The sequence below is a fragment of the Dendrobates tinctorius genome, unplaced genomic scaffold, assembly GCF_039654945.1.
Source record: "Dendrobates tinctorius isolate UK_male_01 unplaced genomic scaffold, ASM3965494v1 ptg000165l, whole genome shotgun sequence".
NCBI classification, from domain to species: Eukaryota; Metazoa; Chordata; class Amphibia; order Anura; family Dendrobatidae; genus Dendrobates; species Dendrobates tinctorius.
In genome coordinates this window covers 19,091,967-19,106,563 of record NW_027361832.1, presented here as the reverse complement: position 1 = coordinate 19,106,563, position 14,597 = coordinate 19,091,967, and the positions used below count along the sequence as shown (strand labels likewise).

Here is a 14,597-nt window from a genome sequence, read left to right as displayed (position 1 = left end):
GAGGCTTTGAAACACCATAGACCAGTGGGCTTCTTTTCACTGTGTAAGGCTAGTTTCACACTAGCGTTTATGAGCGCAGCGACGGCCTGCGCACGGCCGCCGCTAAGCCCCGCCCCCTGCCGTGCCTCCGCCGGTAGCTCCGCCCACCGGCGCATGACGCTGCATGCGCCCTGCGTCCCTTATCTTTATCACAGGGGGCGCAGGCCGTGCGCAGTATGCGTTTGGCGGCGCATGCGCCTTTTTGACGGTGCGCCGACGCAACCAAACTGCAGCAGGTTGCGTTTGGCGCAGGTCGGCGCACCGTCAAAAGGACGCATGCGCCGCCAAACGCATACTGCGCACGGCCTGCGCCCCCTGTGATAAAGATAGGGGATGCAGGGCGCATGCAGGGTCATGCGCCGGTGGGCGGAGCTACCGGCGGAGGCGCGGCAGGGGGCGGGGCTTAGCGGTGGCCGTGCGCAGGCCGTCGCTGCGCTCATAAACGCTAGTGTGAAACTAGCCTAAGGCTTTGTGTTGAAACTTAAAGGGAATCTGCAGCTAGGATGTTGCTACTTCATTTGCGCACAGCATGATTTTTTATGGCAGACATCATGATTCCAGCGAAGCTTCACTTACTGGACTGCTTGCTGTAGTTTTGATTAAAAACATTTTTACGAGTTGCAGATCTACCAGTTTTCTGAATGATGAGCTCCGTATAACCCCACCCACAAAACTGACCAGCAGCTTTCTTTGTGTACTGTGCATAGGCAGAAAGCTGCCAATCAGTGGTGGGGGCGTGGTTGGACTACCTGGCAGTAGGTTTACTAGTCCCCTAGTGATAATCTTCTACTAACAGAACAGTGATTTTACAGCAACTAGCCCAGTAACTGACACATCACTGAAATCTGACCGTACATTATGCTGCTTCCAGATTTGGTGCCAAAAACATGGTTACGGATTTGCTTTAAGAGAAGCTGAAGATCTTAATGGTGAATTTCACTGCCACTTTTTCTATCGACTACTGCCAGAAAACTTTGTCAGAATTTATCCACATTTTTTTTCTATGATTTTTTTGTCTTTTTTTATGGTGCTAATTTACCTATTTTAATCTAAGGAGAAAATCAGCATTAAACCACTGACAGAAAAGACATATTGCATTTAAAAAAAAAAAAAACACAACACAATCCATAACACATAACACACAGCAGTTTCTAAAAGTCTCATTAATTCCATTATTTCTGTAAAATGCTGCTTTTCTTACATGAAAAACGCATGGATTGACTGAGCTGTAGGTGAAATACAGGGGCAGAAAGTCGACGTATGGATAACACTAAAACTTAACCTTTAATGGTTACTCAATAAAAACAACATATAGTGACAAAAAGCACCCCAAGTGAAAAAAAGACAAACAATTAATAAAACCAAAAAAACTGGTCCGTTATATATCTTTTCTATGGTCTGCTCAAAACAATAGGTAGCAGCCTATTGTTGGATGCTTTTACACAGATAAACACATGCCCATATCAATCTTTAACCATTACTCATTTAACAGTACCTAGGAGCAGCCGGCTATATTCAAGTACTAAGGCTAGTTTCACACTAGCGTTTATTCCATGCAGCGCACGGCGCCGCTAAGCCCCACCCGGCTCCCTGCCCGCCCCATCCGGTCATCACCACCTACTATCGCACACGGCTGCATGCGATCTGCGCAGCCTATCTTTAGCATAAGGTGCGCAGATCGTGCGCTGGCCGTGCGCTAGTAGGATTTTAGCGTGCGCTGCGCACTTTTGAAGGTGCGCCGTGCGCGCCAAAATGCAACATGCTGCATTCGGCGCACGCCGTGCGCTGCATGGAATAAACGCTAGTGTGAAACTAGCCTAAGATCTGTTTTCACTGAAGATATAGAAATATTCTAGCGTTCAAGCACCATTATAGAAAATCATCAGGACAAACAGAAAAGGACCTATAAATTTAATAGCAGCAGAGAGGGAGGCATAGAAAAAATGTCAGACTTCTCCCAAATTGCAGTGTAACCAACTAAACTAAACCACACAGGATTTTCTTTTTCTTGTGGTTACTTGCAGCAAGAAGTTACATATCACAATTCATCCAGAAAAACATATGATTTTCACAAGCTGTTCAAGACAGCAATGGTCAGATCTCACCCATAACATTTGAGGAATCTCCTGCACCAGCGTCATTCAGCAGAGAGCCTTCTAAATACAGGTGATATTGTTGTAGCCTCCATCATATAAGATAGCGTTTCCCGACGCGTTTCGTCCAGGTGGGACTCATCGGGGGAGTATATAATAATGAATCGCTGCTTGAGCTGCTTGACGAATGACGCTGATGCAGGAGATTCCTCAAAGTCATTATCTCAGTAAATTAGAATACTTAATAACACCAACTTGAAAAAATGATAATGACTTTTGGGTTTTCATTGGCTGTAAGGCGTAATCATCAACATTAACAGAAAAACACGTGAAATAGATCACTCTGTGTGTAATGACTCTATATAATATATGAGTTTCATTTTTTGTATTGAAGAACTGAAATAAATTAACTTTTTGATGATATTCTAATTTTGTGAGAAGCACCTGAATCTCCTGTATTTCCCTTCACTCTGTAATATAAGATTATGTTCATAAACAGGTTTTTGCCCTATGTTTAGTGTGTATGCTGTATTAAAGCCCTAATATCCAGAGGACTATATTGTCTTTTTGGCTTCCATCTGGCCAGTATGCAGTGGCATGTATAAGTTTGGGCACCCCTGGTCAAAATTATTGCTATTTTCCAAGAAAGAATAGATGAAAATCCCTCAAACAAGAGCTGAAAGACTCTTGTCTGGCTACAAAAAGCGTTTACAAGATGTGATACTTGCAAAACTCATGAAATAGGCCTGGACAGAGATGATGGTACCCCTGACAATAATGGGACAAAAGGAACATGATAAATCAAGTTGTGTCCACTAATTAGCATCACAGGTGTCTACAATCTTGGAATCAGTGATTGGCCTGTATAGAGGCTACAGATACTCACTGTGCTGTTTGGTGACATGGTGTGTATCACACTCAGCATGGACCAGAGGAAGCGAAGGAAAGAGTTGTTTCAGGAGATTAGAAAGAACATTATAGACAAACATGTTAAAGGTAAAAATTATAAGACCATCTCGTGTGTATACCGTATGTTAAATGGAGGCCATAAAACATGAGATGGGAAATGCAGATGGAAGCTGCACAGTGGACACTTTTATGTTGTCAATCATTCTATTAGATACAATTATTTTAATACCAAAAGTTCAACAATGTTACTTTAATGTAATTTTAACTGTTTCTAGCACAAAACCTTTTTTATTTGCTTCCTTATATTCTTCCCTGTGCTAGTAAGAGCAGCCTCTGCGCAGATCAGTCTCCTACCACTTCTGGCAGCTCATAATAATTTTTTTTTCTTCCCTTTCAGATAAGTATTCTAGAATTTAACGTATTGAAGGTATTACTGTGTAACATCCACAATGTGCAATTTCAATTTTAGAAATCAAGCATGACAGAAAGACATTTCTACTGGTTTCACAGCAGTTAACAGGAGATCATAATGCAAGAGAACTGGCTGTAAGGACAGAGACTGAGCATGTGTTATCAGCAGCAATCAGCTCATTAGGCATATGCGCACATTTCTATACCTTGAAACATCAAGCGGCACCATACTGTATAAGGCTAGGTTCACACTGACATTTGGAGCTCCATCTTTCTGCTCCTTTATAGGAAAGCTAAAATGAAACTACTACAAGAAATGGCCAAAGATGGATGCAAACTGCACCAGACAGATCCGATTGAAAATAATGCTCCACTTTGCCTGTGGGAAAAAGCATGGAATTTGAAATGGCGCCTGCATTACTTAGCTTTAGTAAATGTCTAAAATCTGCAAAATTGTTTCTTTTCTTTTCAACAGAATATAAGTGGAGAATGTTTTTAAATTTCACCCAAGACCATGGCCATATTTGCCATTAGGCACTTGAGGGCACGTGCCTAGGGCGGCACCTAAGCAAGAGTTTTTTTGTTCTTTTTTTTTTTTTTCTACCCACCCCCTGGCGCTGTGCTTAGAAACCCTCTGTGTACCTTAGTTACCAGCACGCTGATGCACGGAGCTGGTAACTAAGGTACACATCGGGTTTCTAAGAGACGCATGTCCCTTAGAAACCCAAAGTGTACTTTAGTTACCAGCTCCCTGCATCAGCGCGCTGGTAACTAAAGTACACAGCGACGCTGCGCGCTCAGCGTCGCTGGTCCTGATCGCTGGTGAAGCTGTCTGACAGCTCACCTGCGATCATGTAGCGACTCACCAGCAATCCTGACACGTTGATATCGTTGTCGGGATCGCTGGTGAGTCACTATGTGTGACGGGGCCTTAAGTTCTGCAGCCTCCTCCAGGGCTCATCTGATCACCTGATATCACAGATTAGTATGTGTGTAGGTATGCACTTGTATACTGTATGTATTATGCATGTATGCATCTGTGTATGTACAGTATGTGTGTGCATCTATGGGTATGCTTCTGTGTGTACCTGTATATGTTGTACGGTATATGTGTGTGTGTATGTATGGTATATTTGTTCGTCTGTGTGCATACATGTACAGTAAATGTATGTGTGTATAGTATATGTGTGTATCTGTGTATGTGCTATATATTTGTATGTATATATGGTGTATATATATATATGTATGTTTATGTGCATGTATGTACAGTACATGTGTATGTGTGTACGGTATGCGTATACTGTATGTGTATATAACTGCATGTGGGTATGTACAGTGTATGTGTATTTACGGTATGTGTATTTGTATCTGTGTGTATGTACAATATATGTATGTAGGGTATATGTATGTATGACGGTATGTTTGTGTATCTGTGTGTATGTATGCTATATGTGTGTTTGCATAGACGGTATATATGTGTATCTGTGTCTATGTACGGTGTATGTATGTACGGTATGTGTGTCTATGTATGTACGGTATATGTATGTGTATCTGTCTGTGTATGTACGGTATATGTGTGTATGTATTGTGAGGTAGCGCTGTCATTCAAGTAGGGGATACTCGCTCAGCAGCCACAAAATCAGATCCGGCACAGATTTTCCATAAACTCATAACAGTCCATGCGGTTTATTCAGCAGCATAAACCCATAGCAGCAACATAACTTCATATAACAGCATAGCGTCTATTATAGCTTCACTCTGGTTATCATTATATCACACAGATTAAGCAAATGTCCATTACACAGGCTCTTCAGCCTCAGCATTATCTCACCCACGTCAGGGTCACGCATGGTTCCTTCACCATCATGCGGCAGACGTCCATTCCTTCCAGGGAATTACCAGGCACGTGCAGCCATTAACACAGCGTTCACTTGCTGTCAGAAGGCAGCCCCATTTCACTCAGACGGGACCTTCCACACTTGACCAACCAGGTCCCAGCATTCACCACATGTGACCTTCCCTGGCCACATTATATGGTCCATAGCCACGCCCACCAGGTCACATGACTATGCCCTCATCACAGGTCCTTCAACCACTCACACTCTTTACAACAGTGTTCTTTAAACACACCCCCTGTGTGGGTTTGTAGGTAACTGGCCCACCCATCTCCCTAGTTACCTGGAGACTTCTCCCTGACAAATTAAAGCAGCACCTCGGCAGTATCACTGCTGATCAACACATAAGTCTCCATCTCAAAGTCACCCACTTTGAGATACATAACGGCCATTCAGTATTCTGCCATTCATCCTTTCTCCTGGGACATCCACACGGCGCCCTCTAGCAGACACAGTGGTTACTACACCACATACCTCCCCCCCTTCTGTTCAAACTTGTGGGGTTGAACACACATTACACCAGGGTCTCGCGACCGGGCACTCACTACACCTTGCCCCACAGGTCGAGAGAACCATCTCCATCTGTCATACGGCCTCGTTCCTACATTAGACCTCCCCACCTCCAGCATTCAGAATATCGGTCATTGGCTTTGACCCTCCAGTCACGGTCTGTCTGTGTCGTCAGACACTGGTTAGTCCCCATCCTCTCTCTATCTAAGCGTCTTGTAAGAAATGGTACCCCACCACATCTAAGTTTACTTTTCAGTGCATTAACCTCACAGTTCTTTGCATCTGCTGTCTCCGTAGCAACCTCCAGTTCACACTGTAATCTACGGTGCAACGTATTGGCACGTTAAGACTCTTTCTCTGCTTCTTCCACCTGGCGTTTCAACTGTTTCAGACGCACATCATTTCCCTCCGCCAGGTCTTTGTACTGCTCAGAATTACGCCTTTCATCATCCATTTGCCTTAGTACAACCTTCAGTTTTTTCTCCGTACGACGTACTTGTTTGCTAGCAGATTGTCGCACTTTAATTTCTGCATCAAGCTGTTCCTCCAGTAGTGCAACCTTTGTTTCTAAGTCCTTATTCTGGCAAACTAATTGCTGACGGGCACTCTCATTCTTCTGAGCATTACTACACTCTGTCTTCAGATCAGCATCCATCTGGTCAACCTGAAGTGTGGCCTTTCTCAGCTTGTCATTGGCTAATTCAACGTTGCTGTGTTCTTCCTCCACTTCTTCTTCAATTTGAACAATGCGAGACTCTAACCGCCTCTTTTCTTCCAAAGCCAGAGCACCTTCACCTCTGTTGTTGGCAATCACATCAGCCAGTTCATCTCTTTCCTGCTGTGCTTGTCTTTTAGCACACTCTGCAGCAGCAAGCTCCATCTGCAAATGAATCACCTCTGCTTCCATACTTTTCAGTTTCTTTTTGTCTTCACACTGTTCCTCATTCAGGCCTGGCCGCTGTAAGTCTTCGTCCCACTTATTCTCCCGCAGAAGACCTCTTACAGTTTCTGTTAGTACTCCTACCTCTTCTCTGAGGGACTTATTCAGACCTTGCCATGATGCCAGGTGAACTTTGAGCTCGAAGACTTCTTTCTCTAAGTGATCTAGTCTGTGCTCTCTTTCTCTCTCATAGCCACAGTCACCCTAGAGTCTGAGTCACGCCGATCAGCCGAGTCAACCCTCCAGTTACCCTCTGACCTTGTGTCCACTCCAGTCACCTCATCTCCCAGCCCACCATCTGTCTTGTTACGAGACGTCAGGTCCGTCAGTTGGGCAGATGTACTTCTTCTTCCAGTCAGTTCTACCTCTGACCTGTCCACGTCAGGAGCAGTCACCGTCTTCATACCTGTTAGTCCAACAGTAGAAACGTCTCCAACCTCCTGCCATATGTCATCAAACACGGCAAAGTCCCAGCCCCTCTCCAAGGCATAGACTAAATCCCGTGGTATCCCGCCCCCTTGGCACGCACCACCTTTGGTCCCTTTGAACATTACTCGGTCTACTGCATAGTTCACCGTGACCCCATGTTTACAGCGAACCCTGGCGTTTTTCTCGGTCAGAGATAAAATGAGAGGAGTTCCTGTCAGAGTCACCAGACTCCCTGAGTCCAGTCTACCAAAGACTCATTCCCAGCGCAGCATCACGGTACACACCTGTGGCCCGTCATTATCCGGAAAATACATGCCGCACTCCTCAAAACTCATACAGACACACTGCAGTTCTCCAGACATACCCACTGAGGCAACCAGTGCTGCCATTTCCTGAACCACCACAATTTGGGTCACCGCTCCCTTCCAGGACTCCACCCCTTTTTGGGTTACCACCCCAATTTGGGTCACCGCCCCCTCTGGGACTCCACTTCTTTTTGGGTTACCACCCCAATTTGGGTCACCGCCCCCTTCTGGGACTCCACCCACATTTGGGCTACCACCCCGATTTGGGCCACCGCCCCCTTTCGGGACTTCCCCATGTCCGTTATATCAGTCTTCTCAGACCACAATTCACACAACACAGTTTATGTCTTTTAACGATACCATAGAAGTCTTTGCTGGCACCACCACAGCTCCTGCTGTCACCAATCACAGACACCACCGGCTGCTGTTCGCACACACAGCGGCTGGTGTCCTCTTCGTAACCCCGCCGAGTTACAGGAAGCCGCTTGTCCCCTTCGTAATCCCGCCGAGTTACAGGAAGCCGCTTGTCACCTTCTTGACTCCCACTGAGCCACCGCAGGCTGAGTTGAGAAAAGAAAAAAAACACCACACAAAAAACTCATGTGTCCTGTCTGTGTGCTATTCAGGATGTACCGTCTCTGCCTGAGACCGTCCAACACACAGGGCACACCAGGTGCTATTCAGGGAGTCGACCCTCCTCCCAGGGTTTCCCAACACATCGGCCTCACCAGGTCCAGGGGCTCAGCAGGTGCTCTTCAGGACATCCATCTTCTAACTGATACTGCCCAACACTTATGCCTCACCAGGTCCAAGGTCATACCACGTGCTCCAGGGATCCGATTCTTCTAGCATCTCCCAACACTGACCCTCCAGGACCTTGCTCACTGAACCCTCCAGGTACACAGTCTTTCCCACTGACCCAGGTCAGTACAACACGAACACCTGTCCGTTACCTGTGTTGGCCACACAGGTCCTTGGATACCTCTTCGCCACAGAGGCACCCTATAGCAATCACCAGTCTCTTTCTCACTGACCCCGGTCAGTACAACACGGTTTTCACGACTGTCACCTGCTGGCCGCGCAGGTTCTCGGACCCCTCTATCGCAGAGGTATCCTATAAGTCTCTTTCTCCTGGGGAAACGGCCGCATTGGGCTCACCGATCCGGACAGTGCGTTACTCACTAGGCCGCCCCACGGTTCCAAAACCACAGCCGGGCAGTGGCTTCCCCAACCATCAGCCCTCCTGGCTCAGCATTGCCAGCACTGCAACATGCGTTTTTGGAAACCGTTGCCCTTAGCAACCGAACATTGCAGTCCTCTTCCGTTGCTCCCAGCAACAAGGCTACAAAGCCCGTATTCTTCACCAATTGTGAGGTAGCGCTGTCATTCAAGTAGGGGATACTCGCTCAGCAGCCACAAGATCAGATCCGGCACAGATTTTCCATAAACTCATAACAGTCCATGCGGTTTATTCAGCAGCATAAACCCATAGCAGCAACATAACTTCATATAACAGCATAGCGTCCATTATAGCTTCACTCTGGTTATCCTTATATCACACAGATTAAGCAAATGTCCATTACACAGGCTCTTCAGCCTCAGCATTATCTCACCCACATCAGGGTCACGCATGGTTCCTTCACCATCATGCGGCAGATGTCCATTCCCTCCAGGGAATTACCAGGCACGTGCAGCCATTACACACAGCGTTCACTTGCTGTCAGAAGGCAGCCCCATCTTACTCAGACGGGGCCTTCCACACTTGACCAACCAGGTCCCAGCATTCACCACATGTGACCTTCCCTGGCCACATTATATGGTCCATAACCACGCCCACCAGGTCACATGACTATGACCTCATCACAAGTCCTTCAACCACTCACACTCTTTACAACAGTGTTCTTTAAACACACCCCCTGTGTGGGTTTGTAGGTAACTGGCCCGCCCATCTCCCTAGTTACCTGGAGACTTCTCCCTGACACATTAAAGCAACACTTCAGCAGTATCACTGCTGATCAACACACAAGTCTCCATCTCAAAGCCACCCACTTTGAGATACATAACAACCATTCAGTATTCTGCCATTCATCCTTTCTCCTGGGACATCCACACAGCGCCCCCTAGCGGACAAAGTGGTTACTACACCACAGTATGTACGGTATATGTAGAGCAGATACCAGATGTATGTATGCTGTATGTGTAAGGGGGTAAGATATGATGTTTTTCATGCTCCCCTTCCCTCTGATTGTCTTCCAGTTCTAAATGTTTACAGATGTGTTTTATGATTATTGCCTGCGGTACTGCTACATGTATAACTATGTATTACCGCTCATTGGTTATGGTATTGCCACTTGAATGTGTTACCATTGTATAGAAAACTGTATATATTTCCTTGCATTCCTGTTTTATAATATTGCTTACATACTATGTGTTCTTTGTGTATGTACAGTTAGGAAAAGGAAGATGTGGCGTCTCATTGCCTGGGCCAATGCTTTTAGGGCAGAAGTTGGTTGGACTAAAGAGATGAAAGGAGATGGAGCTTCGACGAGATCGGTACAGACGGTGTCGGATGCTTCACCAGAGGCCCCAAACATAGTGATTGATAAATTCATGTCTGGGACGAAACAGGCTGAAGGAAATGTCATTGTAGTTAGGTCAGACCTGGAAGGAAATGGAAGCAGTCTAGTATGGGTCGGACCGGGCGTGTACTGCACAGATGCGACAACAAGCAAGGGAAAGATCAGGAAGCAAGCAAATGTTATATTGTACCAACTGTGGATGTAACGTGTGAAATCCTAAGTAAAGAAAGTGTTAAAGTTGTCTCGGACTGTGTCTCCATTGATGGGGGTCGCTTAGAAGAGGGACCGTTATGGCCTGGGAAGTGCCCGGGTGAAGATGAATCTGGGGATGCAGGTATGCCAAGGAGCATAGTATGTTTCATGTAGGGGAAGGACTGGACACAGCTGCCACCAGAATACAGGTCACGACTACAGTCCTGTCCCTCCCTTATATATGAATGTACGGTATGTGAATGTATGACAGTATATGTATGTGTATCAGTGTGTATGTATGGTATATGGGTGTGTTTTCATATACGGTATATTTATTTGTATCTATGTGTATGTACAGTATGTGTGTAGGTATGTATGTGTATCTGTGTATGTACGGTATATGTGCGTATGTATGTATGGTATACAGTATGTAGAGCAGATACCAGATGATACAGCTACCAGACATAAAATGTAATATAATACAAACAATGGTCGGGCTCTGCCGGTTCCAGCAGTAATCACATAACTAAGAGTAGTCGCTTTGCACACTTGCTGACATGTGTCAACTAGAGTGTCAGCCTTATCTGTACAGTAGTGTTCTAGTCACTGACAGCATACACTAGTTGTCATTTGACTGCAAGTCTGACTGCACTGGAGCCAGCAGGACCGTATGCTAACGGATATATATATATATACTAGATCATGGCCCGATGCTATCGCATCGGGAGGATGCGATAGCATCACACCTCTTGCCATGTTAACCCTCAACACACACACTCCTCAACACACTCCTCTCACCTTTCACCATCTCCACTCACGTCCACTCACTCCTTCACTCCACATACGACCCCTTCTCTCACTCCGTCTCTCATACTCACACCGTCATCGCCGCTGCTCCACGATCCCCGACATCATCTTCCGCCGGCGCCATCCTAGATCTAGACGTCCTTCCTCGCCGGCGACATGTTCTTGCGGCGACGCCATCTTGAGTATCGCGGGATTTCGCCGATCCAAAATGGCGTCGCCGCAAGAACATGTCGCCGGCGTGGATGCCGTCGGGATCCAAAATGGCGTCGACAAAATCTTGCGAGATTTTGCCAACGCCATTTTGGATCCCGACGGCATCCACGCTGGCGACATGCTCTTGTGGCGATTCCATCTTGAGTATCGCGGGATTTCACGATACTCAATATGGCGTCGCCGCAAGAACATGTCGCCGGCGTGGAGGACGTCTGGATCCAGGATGGCGCCGGCGGAAGAAGATGTCGGGGATCGTGGATCAGCGGCGATGACGGCGTGAGTATGAGAGACGGAGTGAGAGAAGGGGTCGTATGTGGAGTGAAAGAGTGAGTGGACGTGAATGGAGATGGTGAAAGGTGAGAGGAGTGTGTGTTGAGGAGGAGTGGTGTGTTGAGGGTTAACATGGAAAGAGGTGTGCGGTGACGTCACCAGTTACAACTGGACGGAAGTTGTTACAACCGGAAGCTGCTTAGGGCATTTATTATTATAGATATTCATTACACACACAGTATATAAATCCATCTCAGTGAAAAAATATAAATATATATTTTTTTAGAGGTGTAGGGGCCCAAAAAGAACTTTTGCTACGGGGCCCTGTGATTGCTATATACACCCCTGCTTGCAGGGCAGTAATAATGAGGGCAATCTGCCTTGTTTCTCAGAGCCCGAGGCTCCAGGGTCCCATTGCCAGATTGCCATCATCATAAGCAGCATACCAAGCAGGGAGGGGGGCACAGACACATTTCTTGAACAGGGGCCCCAAGCTTATTAGTGTCTGCCTCTTCCCTCAGCCAGTGGTGTGTCACTAATACCAGACCAATGCCCAAACCCCATGACCTCCTTATCCATCATCTCTCCAAATCACAATTCACCACTTGTGCACTCTACCCCATCCCATCTCATACCCAACCTCACCATCACTCTTATTCCACCCAGCTCTTCAACCTATTACTAACTTTTGGTACCTTCCTTCTGCTTTCAAACATGCTACAATCACGCCTACCCTTTAAAAGACAACCCTCGACCCAACCGCTGTGTCCAGCTGTCGCCCAATATTGCTGCTCCCATTAGCTTCCAAACTCTTGGAACAGCACGTCCACGATGGACTTTCCTCCCACCTCTCATCTAACTTGCTCTTTGACAATCTACAATCTGGTTTCCGCCCACATCACTCCACTGAGACAGCACTGACCAAAATTACTAACGACCTACTTACAGCCAAAGCTAATGGACAATACTCTATACTCCTCCTACTAGACCTGTCCACTGCCTCCTACTACAGATCCTCTCCTCCTTTGGTATCAAGGACCTCGCCCTATCCTGGATCTCCTCATACCTCTCAAACCGCACATTCAGCATCTCCCACTCCCACACTTCCTCCTCATCTCACCCCCTCTCTGTTGGAGTCCCTGAAAGCTCTGTTCTAGGACCCCTACTTTTCTCAATCTATACACTTGGCCTGGGGCAACTTATAAAGTCCGCCGGATTCCAGTACCACCTTTACGCCGATGATACTCAGATCTACCTCTCTGGTTCAGACGTCACCTCTGATCTACCTCTCTGGCCCAGACGTCACCTCTCTGCTCTCCAGAATCCCATAGTGTCTATCAGCCATATCCTCCTTCTTCTCCTCCCACTTCCTCAAACTCAATGTGGACAAATCTGAACTGATGATCTTTCCTCCATCTCACAGATCTTCCTTACCTGACCTATCTATAACAATTGACAACATCACACTTTGCCCTGCACCGGAAGTCCGCTGCCTCGGAGTAACCCTTGACTCTGCCCTGTCCTTCAAATTGCACATCCAAGCTCTTACTACCTCCTGTCGTCTCCTGCTCATAAATATTTACAGAACCCGTCCCTTCCTCAACCCTCAACTAAAATGCTTGTGCATGCCCTCATCATCTCCCGCCTCGACAACTGCAACATCCTTTTCTGTGGCCTCCCTGCTAACACCCTCGCACCCCTCCAGTCCATCCTTATCTCTGCTGCCCGACTAATCCACCTCTCTCCTTGCTACTCCTCCGCTTCTCCTCTCTCCAAATCTCTTCACTGGCTCCCATTCCCTCAGCGTATCCAATTCAAATTACTAATACTGACCTACAAGGTTATCTATAACCTGTCTCCTCCATATGTCTCTGAACGAATCTCCTGATATCTTCCCTCACATAATCTCCGGTCCTCCCAAGACCTCCTTCTCTCCTCCACACTTATTCGCTCTTCACACAACTGCCTCCAAGACTTCTCCCGAATAGCCCCCATCCTCTGGAATTCTTTTCCCCAACATGTCCGACTATCAACCACACTCGGATCCTTCATACGGAACATGAAAACCCACCTCTTCAGGAAAGCTTACAGCCTGCAATGATCCCCGCTGCCTCCTCACCACTGCTGGAGCTACCGCCCCCCCATCACTGGAGCTGCTGCAACCCCCCAACCTACTGTCTCCTTCCCCACCATCCTGTAGAATGTAAGCTCAAAAGGACAGGGTCCTCTCCACTCTGTATCTGTCTGTGATTGTTAGTTTATTTACTGTAAGTGATATCTGTAATTTGTATGTAACCCCTTCTCATGTACAGCACCATGGAACCAATGGTGCTTTATAAATAGATAATAACAATAATAAAAATACTAATAATAATAATAAATAGTGGCACACCATGCAGCTGCTATGGAATCCGTGAGTGAGGGGGGCCGCCCAGTGCCAGCAGAGCAGCGGGTGACAGGAGGAAGGACCGGGCTGCTGCAGCTAAAGCCTGTGCCCGCTGCTAAAGTGAAATTCATATTCACTGCTCCCCACGCACATAGTCACTCTCACCTCTATGCACTGAAGCCCGTGCTGAGAGATGGGAGGGACTATAGGAGTGGAAAGTAAATATTCATTTCACTTTAATAGCGGGCACAGTAGCCGCAGCTGCAGGCTTCCTGCTAGGTGATCACATGTGCCTGCTACTAAATAGAATGAATATTCACTGATCTCCATTCCCATGAATATGGTTTATATCAGTGAGCAAGTGAGTATGTGGTGGCCATAATACTGTAAGACTGCATTATATTCTATGTGTGGCTGCACTATATTCTATGGGGGCTGCATTATATTCTATGTGGGGGTTGCGTTTTACTATATAATGTCATAATATTATTCTATATATATATAGGGACTGCTTTATACTCTATGGAGGACTATGGGAGTGTATTATACTCAATGGAGGACTATGGGGAGTGTATTATACTTTATGGAAGACGGTTATGATTGGGTCGCCGAGGAGGAT

At 46.5% G+C, this 14,597-nt stretch overlaps 1 long non-coding RNA gene across 1 annotated transcript in view; it reads left to right on the top strand.

Moving 5' to 3' along the window:
• LOC141053067 (uncharacterized) overlaps nucleotides 1–10,352 on the top strand; it is a 61,220-nt gene extending 50,868 nt beyond the window's left edge. Inside the window, exon 2 of the long non-coding RNA XR_012220955.1 lies at nucleotides 9,981–10,352. This is a non-coding gene — a long non-coding RNA (uncharacterized lncRNA). The remainder of the gene's footprint in view (nucleotides 1–9,980) is intronic.
• The last annotated feature ends 4,245 nt before the right edge of the window (nucleotides 10,353–14,597 follow it).